Genomic DNA, 12,777 nt, shown 5'->3' with positions numbered 1-12,777 from the left:
GAATTCGGTTAAATTTCAGATTCCTCTCTAACCCCTGAGCATATGAGCGAAGAGGGGAGCTCCTGCTTCGATATTCGTGTGTGTTATTTAGTTGCAGTGGACGGGAGAAGCGGAAGGAAGCACCTCAAAGCAAATGGTCGCCTATTTTTTCAGAAACTGTGTCACTAAAGAAACCAGGAAACCAGATCGATCATGTTGTGATATATGGAAGACACGCTTTTAGTGTATTAGATGTACGTACGATCCGAGGACCCAACATCGACTCGGATCATTACCTTGTTGCAACCAAACTGCGCAGACGCCTCTGTGCAGCGAAAAGCTTCCATCTAACTACGCAAAGAATGTTCGACATCGAAAAGCTGCAATCACAACAGATAGCCAGAAGATTCGCCACTCGACTGTCACTCTTGCTCTCAGAGAGTACTGCCCAACAAACCGGTATGCACGAGCAATGGAGCAATATTTCTCGTTCTCTACGTACCGCCGCCGAAGAAGAAATCGGATTCCGGCGAGCCCGAAAAAACAATTGGTACGACGAGGAGTGTCATGCTGCCGCCGAAAGAAAAGATGCTGCCTATAGAGCCACGCTGCGATCGGGCGCAACGCGAGCCATGTGGGATTGCTACAGAGAGTTTAGAAGGAAGAGAGACACATTATTCGACAGAAGCAACGTGAGTGCGAGGAGCTTGAGATGCTGGCCAATAGGAACAACGCCCGAAAATTCGACCAGAAAGTTCGGCGGCTTACAGAAGGTTTCAAGACCGGGGCGTTTTCCTGTAAGAACAAAGACGGCGATCTGGTAACTGACATTCACAGCATTCGTAAATTATGGAGGGAACACTTCTCGAACCTACTTAATAGTGATAGCTGCGCATGTCACAGAGAATGTGAAGATCCCGATACCCCAATCGTTGACGACGGATTTGACGTTCCGCTACCCGACCATGACGAGGTGAGAATTGCGATAACGCGGCTAAAGAACAACAAAGCCGCGGGCCCCGACGGACTGCCGGCTGAGCTATTCAAACATGGCGGCGAGGAGTTGGTAAAGTGCATGCATCAGCTTCTATGCAAAATATTCTCGGAAAGCATGCCTGCCCATTGGAATTTAAGTGTGCTCTGCCAATCCATAAGAAGGGCGATCCTGCAATTTGTGCCAATTACCGTGAGATTAGTCTTCTAAATATCGCCTATAAGGTTCTAGCGAACGTATTGTGTGAAAGGCTGAAGCCCACCGTCAACCAACTGATTGGACCTTATCACTATGGCTTTAGACTTGGAAAGTCTACCATCGACCAAATATTCACAATACGCCAAATCCTGGAAAAGACCCATGAAAGAAGAATCGACACACACCATCTTTTCGTCGACTTCAAAGCTGCATTCGACAGTACGGAAAGGAGTTACTTGTATGCCGCGATGTCTGAATTCGGTATCCCCGCAAAACTAATACGGCTATGCAAGATGACGTTGCTCAACACCAGCAGCGCCGTCAGAATTGGGAAGGACCTCTCCGAGCCGTTTGATACCAAACGAGGTTTCAGACAGGGTGACTTCTTTAACCTGATGTTGGAGAGCATCGTACGAGCCGGAGGACTTAATCGCTCAGGCACAATATTTTATAAGAGCGTACAATTGTTGGCGTATGCCGATGATATCGACATCACCTTAACAACCGCGCTGTTAGTTCTGCCTTCTCCAAACTGGATAAAGAGGCAAAGCGAATGGGTGTGGTGGTGAACGAGGACAAAATGAAGTACCTCCTGTCATCAAACAAACAGTCGACGCCCTCGCGTATCGGCACCCACGTCACTGTTGACAGTTATAATTTCGAGGTTGTAAAAGACTTCGTTTATTTAGGAACCAGCATTAACACCGATAACAATGTCAGACTTGAAATCCAACGCAGAATCTCTCTTGCCAACAAGTGCTACTTTGGACTAAGTAGGCAATTGAGTAATAAAGTCCTCTCTCGACGAACAAAATTAACACTCTACAAGACTCTCATCATGCCCGTCCTAACGTATGGCGCAGAAGCGTGGACGATGACAACATCCGATGAAGCGACGCTTGAAGTGTTTGAGAGAAAGATTCTGCGCAAGATTTTTGGACCTTTGCACGTTGGCAACGGCGAATATCGCAGACGATGGAACGATGAGCTGTATGAGCTTTACGACGACATAGACATAGCGCAGCGAATAAAGATCCAGCGGCTACGTTGGCTGGGTCATGTCGTCCGAATGGCTCTGAAAGTATTCGATGCGGTACCAGCTGGTGGTAATAGAGGAAGAGGAAGGCCTCCTCTGCGTTGGAAAAATCAGGTGGAGAAGAACTTGGCTTCACTTGGAGTGTCCAATTGGCGCCGGTTAGCACGAGAAAGAAACGACTGGCGCGCTTTGTTAAAGTCGGCCAAAATCGCGTAAGCGGTTATCGCGCCAATTAAGAAGAAGAAGAAGTGTCACTAAAGAAACTTCAAGTTAATTCCCAATTTGCCAAAAGTTTTCGGAGAAGACGTCGAAGACGAATCACCTTTCACCAACGCATTGTGAGTTCTCACGTATTGGCTTACATAAGAGAGTTCTTGAGTACTAATGGGTCATCCGCCTTACGTTTTTCAACGCCTAAAGAAGCTGTTTCTTTATACAACTCCTTTTGGAGGTATCCACTTCTGAGTGGCATAATAAAACACAACTCTCGTATAGCTCAAAGTAAAGCTATAGATAAGGAGAGCAGTTCAGAAAATTTTTTGACATTTAAAATATTTTTGGATAATTTCAGATATGATTTTTGCCATAATATCTCAGTATTTCATATAATATGAGAACTATGGACTTTGAGGTGGCATAAAATAAAAAAAAGTGCAGATGCAATGCAATATTTGGTAGAATACTTGTGTTCTTATTTTCCATAAACTGTCAGAAAAATACTATGAGACCCCAAGGATTACACATTCTTTTCATTATGTTGCACGAAGTAATTGTTGTCAAATTAGAACAACTTAATCGTAAAATGTCTTCAGCGCACAGGCAACATCAATATCAATTAAACTTGTCAAAAATGTATATCAAATTCCAAACTTTCTAATCAGAATCTAATCCTCGAACGCACCCGAATTCTTCGATATAAAACTCATTTGGGTACCTGGTCACAGCGACATTACAGCAAACCTGTGAGGTAGTTACCCCGCAAAACAAGAGGATTGGAATCACATTAACTACGTGCAGTCTGAGCCTGGAAGGGTGTGCTTCGCGTCAACTCAACGCGAGCAAGTATACAAACGTTTAAGGTCGCGCAATCTTTTTGGCTACGAGTGGATCGGAGGCGCTCGAGGGATCTCCTGAAGTTAACAAAATCTCGGTTCTAGAATTTCATGGGCGCCCTGATAGGACATTGACCGCGAGGTATACATGCTGAGAAACTCGGCATTACCAGAAGTTATTTTTGCGTCTGTTGTATGGAGGATGAGGTGGAATCATCTCAGCACTTTATCCTTTCGCAGGGCTAAGATTTGAGTATCTTCGCTCTCATATTGGTGATACGCCTACTGATGTAGCAGGCATTGATATTGAAAACCTGATGAACTTCATGTATTACTCATCACGGCTAACACCATCATAATGGTAATGGCAATGGTTGTATGGGTTAGGCTAAGGCTCCACAGAGTAATCTGACGTCCTTTTCATCTAGGGTTAGAGCAGATTGTGCTCTATTGGCATTGAAGTACAAAAACTTGTTGGAGTGATTAAGGGCACTTGTGCCATTCCAGTGTTCCCTGATTTTAATTTGGATCCATTTTATGGTTTTCTGTTTTATATTATTTTCGTTACATCTGTTATCGTGCTCTAGGCCCCATTATTCCCGCTTCTATTCCTTGGAGCGTTTTGGAACCATCTGTGTACCATTTTCGTGAGTCACACCACCATAAATCAAGCATCCTTCGGTTGCCTTCATCAAATACATAGAAGCTTGAATTAAAATGGTTTTTGTAGTACAAAGTGGCATAAAATTACGCATCCAATTTTGTTTTCGAATAACTTTTGCACTAAGTAAAAAAAAATGATTTTGAGTAATGCAAATCTTTGAAATTGAAATTGAAATTTGAAAAGGTCGAGCCAAGAAGCAGGCTAAAAAGCCCATTGTATTTAAAGCTCTGGAAAGGGGGTAGATAGTCAAGGAGGGAAGGAGAAAAGTATCAGAGAAAGAGATAGGAAAGTATAGAGGCAGAGATAGAGATAGTTAGTCCTGTGAGAATTTTCAGGATTCTAGTGGTCATATGCTGCCCCATGGGTTGTGTCCTGTAATAATACCGACCATTAACCGAATGTCTTTCCTTCTAAGTTTTAGTAGAAAGTTTGACAGTTTTCTGTTCGGACTTGTCACAAAACACTTTGCAGTTCTGCAGCGTTCTAGACCGGAACATCGCTCTTTATGTAGATTGCCTACATAATCGCTGATCCAATTAATGATTGCTGCGGAACTGATTCCCATTATTGGTTCTGGCCCCTGTGTGGGCACCGCTGATCCACGGTTGGCCAATTCGTCGGCGATTTCGTTTCCTTGAACACCGGAGTGTCCCGGAGCCCATATAAGTACAAGTATGTTTTGTCTTGCGACAGAATTGAGCTTCTTCTCACATTCCTGAACAATGTTTGAGGTTTGTTCGCGTTCTTTAGGGCCTTCAGTGCAGCCTGACTGTCACTGAAAACTCCAATCTATTTCCCACTCCATCTCCTCTCGATTATCCATTCGGCTACTTTCAGGATGCAAAAACTTCTGTTTGGAAAACAGTTGCCATTCCCGCCATACCATAGTGATACTTATTACTATCGTTTAAGTACCATCCGGCTTCAGACCCTATTTCATTCTTGGGCCCAAGAAAATATATTTTTCTTTACTTGGACTTTTACGCGCTTACGTTAAGTGTCAAATACGATTGACGTACGACATCATTTGCAAAAATTATAAGTCTTCAGATAGGATGATTAACTTTGCACCAAAATGTAGAATAAACTATATTTCTCTAAAGGTTAGGTTAGGTTAGGTTGAAGCGGTTGTCCTGTGGGACGCACTCAGGCTCATAGCCCATTTTGATGCCGCGTGAGGAGATTTCCCTATTTCTCCTAAAACCAGTGTGTGCTTTTCAAAAATTTTAGAATTCCTCCTATTTCTGCGGAACTGAGATCTTAAAATTCGTTAAAAAATTGTCTGCCTAGAATAGCAAATCTCCGTCTGGATAGAGCAGGACAATGGCACAGAAGGTGTAAGATTGTCTCTTCCTCTTCCTCATCAAGACAACTTCTACAGAAGTCATGTGCTTGCACACCCACCCTTTGGGTGTACCTACCTATTAGACAATGTCCCGTTATGACTGAAATCAGTGTGCTAAGGCTATGCTTATTTTGGCTTAGCAAAGATTCTGTACGTTTAGCATTGAGAGTCGGCGACAGTTGATGGGCGATTTTACGGGTGGCTTCATTACGCCATCTTTCGTTTGCTTTCCTTACGATTTCTTCAAGGCTAAGTAGCTTATATGTTTTGTAAGGGTATACCTATATCATCTCATCGGTACTCATCGGTCAACTTGGTGCCGAGTCTTGCTAGTTCATCGGCTCTACAGTTACCCTCAATGTCGCGATGGCCAGGAACCCATGTTATCATTAGGTGAAATGAATCAGCCTTCTCGTTAAGAAATGCGTGGCATTTCATGGCTACCTTCCAGGTTGTCGACTGCTTTGTGAGGGATTTTATCACCGCCTGGCTGTCAGTGAAAATGTAGATATCATTTCCGGATATCGCATCACAATGTACCAGTGTCGCGGCTTTCGTTATTGCCATCAGTTCGGCCTGAAAGACACTACAGTAGTCGGGGAGCCAAAAACTGAAGGAGATCCCCAGATGCTCGGACTATATACCATCTATATATTTCTCTAAAATAATTATTAAAATTCAATAGGAAAAAAAATTTCAAAACGTCTCAATAAGTATTTATGCCAGAGTTTTGAAACGCCCTTTATCCTTCAGAAAATATTTAAAAATAAAAAATTGTATAATTCTGTGCAATCTTTTTTCTAACGTACGTTACGCCTAGTCTTGTGCAACAGTGTACGCACGTTCGTTTATGTTACGAAATAATTTTCAACTATTAAAACACGTAAAATTATGTTTGCAATTTGTTTGATTGATTGCCATATCAACAGCACTTCGGTTGCATACACGACATGGCATGGCATGGCTGAGCAGCCGTCGAACATGTTTTGACATCGAATGTTTTATATAAACTATGGCATTATAAATTTATATGATTGGAGGTAGCTTTGTTTAAGCTGCACTCGGCTTTCTGCGCTCTGCGCTCGATGCCTTTCCACTGCACATTTGTGCGCGCAAAATTAAGCAGCAAAATAAACAAACAAACAAGTTGGCCATGTCTGCAGGTATTGTTTAAATGGAAATCCCAAAATCATCTGCTTGTATTCAAGTTGATTAACTACTCTATGGTAGCGCCCGACTTCCTCAATGGAACGGGTCAATTTCAGCTACATCTCAAAACCTCTCCACCAACTTCACGCAGGTTTTGAAGCTTTGATTGGCTGTCCGAAAATGCTGTGACCTAGCTGCCTTGTGACAACTGCTTCGTCACTGTCACCAAACTACTCGTTTGCGATTTTTTTACAGTTTGCGAATTTTATGCAAATAAATTTTGGCAATGCAGCTTTAGGCGCTTTTTTGCAACTAAAAAGCAGCGCGTGACGCTGACACTTTTTAATCGATGATAACCCAGTTTTTCAGCAGCGATTTGAGATTTGGTTTTAATTTCACTCGCTTTTGTCTATCTTTAAGTGTGTATGTATTTTGATACCTTTAAAATAGCCTACACTCCCCACTCTTGTATCTATACTTCTACACAGCACTGCGAACGATACGGCGTGTCTCACCAATTTGGCTTGTGGCAAATTTCAATAGCTGCATGTTGGCATACATTTTATGGCTGTAGTAGTGGAGAATGAAATTAACGAAAAAACCACAACAATAGCAATGAATCACTAAACGTTATTAACAAAGTAGCAACAATTAAGAATTAATCGTATTCGAATAAGTTAATTATGTCCAAAAAAATTTCACGTCTAAACAAGTGTTGGCTTTTACGAGCATCATTATTTGCAAATTTATAAGCAGTTCATTAATAAAGTCGTAAGCGTATTTTAAATTTCAAATGAAGATTGACAGAATCGTCTGCGAGAGATAAAAAGTGAGAGAAACGATAAAGCTCTTCGCCGATAACTGGGGAAGAGAAGGCGCGGATTAAGCAAATATAATGGTAGCGGTGAAGGATTTTTTGGGCAACTGAAAACAACTTCATAAAACATGGTCCAGAATTTCACCTAAAGACCATATTATATTATATAATATTAGTTTGGGGTAAAAAAATCCATTAATTTAATTTTTTATTTTGGTTATTTTTATATGGGTTTAAAACTGTTTTATGGTCGATTTTACAATTCACCATTTCACGATTCACAGCGAAAGAATTTTTAAGAATTAATGTCACCTTGACAACGAGCGCAACCTTAAAATGTTTGATCGATAAAAACGTTAGAGCGATTGCTAGATTTGCACATCAAAGGAAAGCTCAGCTACAAGCCATCACCTTCTCAAGATGCATACAGCAAAGGCAAATCAGTAAAGACAGCGCTCCACTCGCTACTCGATAGGATTGAGAGATCACTTTGCTGTAAGGAATACGCCCTAGCTGTCTTTTGGACATCGAGGGTGCTTTCAATAATATACATCCGGAAGCAACTACCAAATCGCTAACGGAAATGGGAGTAAACAGAGCTCTGTTCGTTCATAGAATGAATGCTAATCGGGCGGATGATACCCGCAGATTTGGGTGAAACATCCATTAAGAAATTTCCGATCACGGGTACACCACCGGATGGGATAATCTCACCATTTCTGTGGAACCTGACCGTGAATAATCTTCTTCAGGAACTTGAAAAAATGGAAGGTAAGATAATTTCATATGCCGATGATATTGTAATAGCAATCTTGGGCAAACACCTTCCAACACTGTGTGACAACAAAGAGCTCTCAACAGACTATCACTTTGATGCAAAAGTCGAAGACTAAAAGTAAATCCAAAAAACGGCGCTGATATTGTTCAGCAAAAAACATAAAACACCTTGAGAAAGGCGTGAACATTAAAAGAGCTGACAAGGTCCAAAGACTCGCCTCTGTTCTTATAACCGGTGCAATCTCGACTACACCATCGAAAGCACTGTATGCGATATTAAACTTCCTCTCTGTAGGCCTGCAGGCAAGATACGTTGCGCGCAGTGCGGTAATAAGGCTGAGCACTTTAAGTAAGTGGTCAAACTCAGACTATGGCCACGGTAAAATCCTGGATGGCACGTTGGGGCTTCCCGGACAGGTGAACTATACAGTCCCACCAATACTTGACATTACAACGTTCCCGTGCCTCCTCGGGAGGAAGAGTGGGAGCTGGACGAGGTAAGACAGGGCGAGTCCATCCATGTATACACAGATGGCTCAAAGCTCGAGGGCAGGGTGGGCGGAAGTGTACATTCCGAGCATCTGGGGATCTCCTTCGGTTTTCGGCTTCCCGACTACTGTAGTGTCTTTCAGGTTGAACTGATGGCAATAATGAAAGCCGTGACACTGGTACAGTATGATGCGATACCTGGAAATGATATCTACATTTTCACTGATAGCCATGCGGCGATAAAATCCCTCATGAAGCAGTCCTTCAACCTCCAAGGTAGCCATGAAATGCCGCGCATATCTTAACGAGATGTCTGAGCCATTTCATCTGTAACATGGGTTCCTGGCCATTGTGACATTGAAGAGAACTGCAGAGCCGATGAACTCGCGAAAATCGACACCAAATTGACCGATGAGTACCGATGAGATGATATAGGTATACATTTGTAAACATGTAAACTACATATCCTCGAAGAAATTGTAAGAGTAGCAAATGAAAGATGGCGTAATGATGCCCCTTGCAAAATCGCCCGACTCTCTATGCTAAACGCACGGAACTTCTACTAAGAAAAGATAAGCACAGTCTTAACACACTGATTTCAGTTATAACGCGGGACTGCCTAATCGGTAGGTACCCCCAAAGAATGGGTGTGCAAACACATGACTTCTGCAGAAGTTGTCTAGACGAGGAAGAGGAAGCGACGATCCCGCACCTTCTGTGTCACTGTCCTGCTCTATTCAGACGTAGACTCGCCATTTAGGTTAGACAATTCTTTAATGAATTGGAAGATCTCGGCTCTGTCGGAATTAAGGATCTTACAAAATTTTTTAAAAGTGATGAGCATCACCATAAACTGTAGTTAAAGACGTTGACGACTTTGTCGGCCGAAGTCCAAAAAATATGTATCTCCAAGGCAAGATCAGAAGATCGTTGATTTGTTTATGAAAAAGCCAAACTTATCGTTGGGTGAAGCTGAAACAGTTTTATGGAAAAATGGTGTTAATATAATATATCCAAAGACACACTTCGAGGATGTTTACGTGCAGAAGATCTCAAATTCCGAAGCAAACTGAAAAATCCGCTGCTCTCATGTTCACAGACTGAAAAAGAGTCGCATGGGCTCAGGTAAATCCGGAACTGAATTGGATAAACGTAATTTTCACGGGTCAATTTTTTTTTGGGCGAATAATTGCATACATCGCAATTTCACCCCACAAATAGAGAGGGGAGCTCGGCCAAGCACCCAATTATATTGTATAAAGAATAGACCCGAAAAATATTGGTCGGGCGAAAGCTATCCATTTTTAATTACTTTTTTCAGTTTTAGCAATTGCCCAATATTTTCCAATGGGTCGCAATTGTGGACAGTTTGGTGGATTAAGCCCTTTTTAAACAGTATTTAGTCCGTGATTTGTAATTTTGATACCCGTTCATAGCACGACGACTTTAATAGTACGATGCTAGGTAGGTAGGTAAGATGGCAAGAGTACCCCAGGTACGCTACAAGTAGCACTTACGTGCCGTTTTGATACCATAGAGTGGACCACTACCTGTGAAAGGATTAAGGGAGGAGATAAGACCGTCTACAGTACGATGCTATATCGGACCAGAATAGAACTGAGCCTTTATGTTGTTTTATGAATGGCAGCAAACGTTTTTGCAAACACTCCTTCATATACATATTTTAATTTATAGTGCCCGTGGTAATGAACGTTTTGCTTTTCATACCACACTAGCAGATGGATAGGCAAACCAAACATTTTTTAGGGCACTTGTCCAATATTTATAGCTTATCCCGGCGTTCGTCGCTACTGGGTAAAAAATACCAGAGGTAATAAAACCACTTCTACCTTCTTTTCTTCAAAATATCGTGAACTGCCGCTTCAAGTACCTTTCTGTATAAAAACAAAAGACGCGCTCCTTACGTAAAATACGTCTTGAATCTATTGAAAATCTGCTTGGATTTATGTTTCATCATTCATAGCCACCCTACCATATTTATGAATATTCTTGGAGGTTTCCTTCCAGCGCACGGACTCGTTCTGCTTTTTGCTGCGTAATAGTCCCACTCAAGGGCTACGACCCCAGAGCTAACTTAGGTTAGTGTCGTTCAAAACTTTCCCGTAAACGCAACCAAACAAAAATGAGTGAGAAGTACGCGGTATTTTTATGCACGCATTCGAAAGGGCCGAAATTATCTTACGCAACGGCTGCAAAAGTGATTAAAAAATCAAAAAAGTTTGTTCTGATGTGAAATCAGCGGTATAAGGTGTATAAAAATGTTGATGACTTTTCCCAGCGCGGCTTGAAGCGAGTGACGACAAAAAAGCAGGATAAGGTGATCGTCCAACTTTTTAAGCGGGACCCTTCTTTGTGACTACACCAAGGACGATCAGTTCTTGCTAAAAAGGGAATAGATGTCAGTTTCAACACCATCGAACGTCGAGTGAAGAAGGCGAGCATATCCTACCGTTCCACATCATCAAAACCACTGCTCTCAGAGAAACACATTGAGAAACAACAAAACAAGAAAATGGCGTCACAGTATTGAACTGGTCTTCCCAGTCCCCAGACGCCATCCCCAATGAAAATGTGTGGGGAACTATGAAAACGCATCTTGCCGGAAGGCCACTCCATGATTTGAAGCAACTCGTGCGTCAAGTTCGCAAAATCTAGTCGTTTGTCCACGAGCCACGTAGAACAGCTGGTTCAAAGCATGAAGAAGATGCCAGGCTATACTCGACAACGATGAAGACTACACGGCTTATTGAGTAATTGCGACTCGTAGTTTTGTACATACTTTCATGTAAACAAATTTTAAATATATATCTTTTATACTTCATAAATAATCGTGGTTCCTTTTTTCTTACAAAGACTGTAAATATATAGGCATATGTGTATGTGTTAAGAACTACATTTGAAAAATGTTCGTTAATTTTCAAATGTAAATATTTTTTTAATAATAATACGGCTGTTAATCTTTTTTATTTTTTAATAATATGTATTTTTTTTTATAAAAATTTTATTTTTTATTAAAAATTTTATTTTTTATTAAACATTTTTTTTTAATTTTTGTTTTTAATTTTTTTTAAACTATTTTTTATTTTTTAATTTTGTTTTTTTTTTATTTTTTTTTTATTTTTTAATTTTGTTTTTTTTTATTTTTTTTTATTTTTTTTAATTTTTTTTTACCTTTTTTACATTTTCTTTTTAATTTTTTTTTAATTTGTTTTTATTTTTTTTTTTTTTTTTTTATTTTTTTTTTTTAATTTTTTATTTTGTTGCCTAACAATACAATGCATACTGATGCATTTTGATCATCGCAAATAAAATTTTCTCAAAAAATTTTTGCTCTTGTAGGGCAATTTTCTGCTCGATTTGTCATTTAGTTAAGTTTTTATGCATCAGACTATTATTTTTTATTATTATAGTAAATAACAATTTATCTCGGGTTAACCAACTTTTGCCTTAATGGCTGCCCACAAGTTTCAATAGCAAGTAACTCGAAACCATTTAACATTTATTTTCTATTTCCATAGATACTTGGAATGTGGCATATTTTATTGGAGGCTTTTGAAATTCAAATTTCTAAACATTTAAAAATAATCACCACCAACAACAGAAAAGTGAAAAAGAAGAAAAAATACCTTAAATCAACTATCGTACCCTTTGTGGCTTCGCCGTTCCTATTGTTTCTCTCTTTTACACAATTCTCACTTTAAATAAATTCAAGCCACAATAAACTGACAACTTAATGGCAAATGGTAAGTAATTTAAGTTGGGTTTTTTGTATAATTCCACGATGAGTGATCATTGTGTAAATTAAATAACAAAGACTACCGGTGTTGGCTTTGATTCGGCCGCTATTTGTTGCCGATGCTGTGAGGAATATATTTGTATGTATGTTTGTACTACTAACTAAGAGGAACAAGCGGTTTGGCCTTGACATTAACTTGGTGGCACATTAAGCGTTTTGGTGGACACTGTGTGTGGTTCAATTAGCAACATAATTTAGTTATTTCAGAAAACTAGCATTTTTAAGGCGGCCGAAAATTTACAGTAAAAACAACATTATCATAGACCCTTATAGCAGCTCGCTGGAAAGAAAAAATGTATGGTCATACCCGTCTATTATTACGACAAACTCAGTACACCTCGGAGAGGACTGATTACATCATGCCGACGGTAACATTCAATAGCAATTTTGCCAGTCTCTTTCCATTCCAGGAGGAATGAAGTAAAGGAATCTCACTAAACACTTCGACACTACAGTCTAT

At 40.3% G+C, this 12,777-nt stretch overlaps 1 protein-coding gene across 3 annotated transcripts in view; it reads right to left on the bottom strand.

Annotated features, from left to right (window-relative positions):
* Positions 1 to 12,777, bottom strand: part of LOC129237438 (protein gone early) — a 162,481-nt gene that overhangs the window by 75,800 nt on the left and 73,904 nt on the right. The gene's annotated exons all lie outside the window — the stretch shown is intronic.

This window comes from Anastrepha obliqua, chromosome 2, assembly GCF_027943255.1.
Source record: "Anastrepha obliqua isolate idAnaObli1 chromosome 2, idAnaObli1_1.0, whole genome shotgun sequence".
Taxonomy (NCBI): domain Eukaryota; kingdom Metazoa; phylum Arthropoda; class Insecta; order Diptera; family Tephritidae; genus Anastrepha; species Anastrepha obliqua.
Note: the sequence above shows the minus strand (reverse complement) of the source record. Positions and strands in the feature narration are given on the sequence as shown.